Consider the following 2,613-nt stretch of genomic DNA (forward strand, 5'->3'; position numbering starts at 1 on the left):
GACCGAGCCCGGGCTTCACACCCGACGTTCCGGGCTGAGCTCGTCGGGTGCTTCGGCGCGAGGGCCAGCGGAAGCGGTCTCTGCAAATCAGACAGAAAACCTCAGTGTCGCGAGTGTGTGTGTTTGGGGGAACCCGAACGTTGCCCTCTGGGCGCTGTCTGCCACCCTGGGCACCCACCGGCAGTGAGAAGGGAGCTGCAGCGGGCGGTTAATTAGAACAGCTCGCCTGTCTCGCTCGGAACGCGGGGAGGTGTAAATCCCGAGGAATTCGGGGCATTAGCTGCATCTGCGGGAATCCTGCGCCGACCCCTCTCTCTCTGCGCCGCGGAGGCTCCAGATGGCCCAGGGCCCTGAACTCTGCCGCCGGCCAGAGGCTGTTGTGTCTCAGGGGATTAAGTGAGATGAGACACACCACCTGAAACTCCATCGCGCCGTGAAGCACAGAGGCTGTCTGCGAAGACCTGGGTTTTTAGAGGAACGATTGGGAAAGGAAGGGGTGGCTTTGGGGGAGAAAAGGCACCTCACCGAGAGCCTCAGCGCCAAAGTGTTGCTTTGCTGGGCTTTTCCTGAAGTGGGCGAGCCGGGCTGGGGAGGGGAGGCGTGGGGAGGCGCGGAGACAGTCCGGCCCTAGCTGCCTGGGGAGGGCGGTGGGCTTGGTCAGCGGCCCCGAATGCAGTCAGCAGGCAGGCACCACCCTGCGGGTGGCACCGGGGATCCTGGAATGTGGTTCTCGGGAGCTCGTGGCCAGCCTTGGTGCCCCTCCAGGGCCAGCACTGGTCCACCAGCAGTTCGGTGCTTCGCCCTGGAAGTGACAAGGTGGGGGAGAGCTCCCTCTCCCAGACCATGGAGATAAGAATGTTTATCAGCCAGATACTCCTGCTAAATGACCACCTTCGTCAGACTCAGTGGAATTGATCAATCATTTAATCTAGTACAGGGAATTCTAAATTTAATCCACACCTTAGTTTCACACTTTATAGTAAACCATATATTTTAATATAAAAGGTGTCCCAAAAATGTATACTCACACTTTGAATAATCATAAAGGCAGTACTTACTAAAATACATTCCATTTTCAGCATTGGGCTATCCGCTGTTAAAGTGTGCATATGTTTTTTTGGGACACCCTGTATTTCTATTTGATAAAGGAAAAAGTAAATCAATTCCATGACTAATTTGAACAGGTTATTTAAAAACCTGTGCCCCCACCTATGCAGTGCACTGAGCCGGGAGCCGCGCCCCCCTGAAGCGGCACTCCGTTGTTAATTGGGGGTCATGATTTAGGTGTTTTCTCCCGAACTTGCCTAAAATTCTGGAACTCTCCAGCCACTCCAATCGTTTTGCTAAAACACTGTAAAGCCGGTGTACATGCGTTACGGAGCCCGAGCCTCTGTGCTGACCTGTATGTTGGGGGAGAAAGAACAGAGCCCTGGTGCTCGGAGAGGGGAAGCAGGTGTTGGACGGGCGTTGCTTTTGAAAAGCTTGTTTTCCTTCCAAAGGTCAAAAGGCGACTGGTGAACAGACTCCAGAATTTCTGACGTTGTTTGTAAGTAATTGTAAGGTTGGAGAGAGCGGCGGCCTTCCTTCAGACCCCTCACCCTCACAGGTTTTTGTTCTCGCCGCTCTTCAAACCTCCCCAAACCAGCTCTTCTATTTGCCTCTGGATTGTTTAGACCACCAGCGGTTCTCAACCTGCGGGTCGCGACCCCTTTGGAGGTCGAACAACCCTTTCACAGGGGTTGCCTAAGACCATCCTGCATATCAGATATTTACATTATGATTCATAACAGTAGCAACATTACAGTTATGAAGTAGCAACGAAAATAATTTTATGGTTGGGTCACAACGTGAGGAACTGTATTTAAAGGGCCAGAAGGTTGAGAACCACTGGTTTAGACTGTTTTCTTCTAGGTCCCTGCCGTTCTGAGGGGACATTTCCCTTGGGGGAGAGGTGTCAGGTGGGGGAGCATCTGTATGACTCCCAGAGGATGCCATGGCCGACCTCCCGGGCAGGGGCCCCGCTTCCAGAGGGAGCCAGCTTTTCCTGGGATTGAAGACAGCAGTGACACAGTGTGAGGACACGGGACAGGGGTTCCCAGGACACAGATGATTCCCAAGGACAGGCAGGGAGTCTAAGGCAGGAGTCCCCAGCCCCGGAGCAACCCAGGGAGGGCGGTGCGGGGCCAGGACCGGAGTGAGCTGGAGAGCCTTCCTCACTGTCCTCAGAAACTCTGTTTTCAGGAGAAACAGGTTCTAGGAGGTTCTGCATGGAAGTCTCGGGCTCTGGAGACCTGCTTCCCTGTGTGCAGCTCCCGGCCTGCCCAGCCAGCACTGGGGCTGAGCGTCAAAAGGAGGTCTTTTCCCTGCGGCCTGGGCAGGAGCCTGTCTCCCGTGGGGGCCTCACCTCCTATGTGACCCCAGCACCGAGGGGGCTGTGGCTGAGCACAAGCCACTTCTGCTCCAGCCCTTGGGGCAGGGCCCAGACCAGCAAGGCCAGTGCCCACCGCCCTCCTCGGCCAGGCAGCACGGGCTCCGGCCGCCCAGTTCTCTGTGGCTGCGGGCGCAGGGTGCCTCTGGCTGGGCCCCGGACGGCCTGTGGCAGGACAGGGGGGG

Source organism: Myotis brandtii, unplaced genomic scaffold (assembly GCF_000412655.1).
Source record: "Myotis brandtii unplaced genomic scaffold, ASM41265v1 scaffold868, whole genome shotgun sequence".
Taxonomy (NCBI): domain Eukaryota; kingdom Metazoa; phylum Chordata; class Mammalia; order Chiroptera; family Vespertilionidae; genus Myotis; species Myotis brandtii.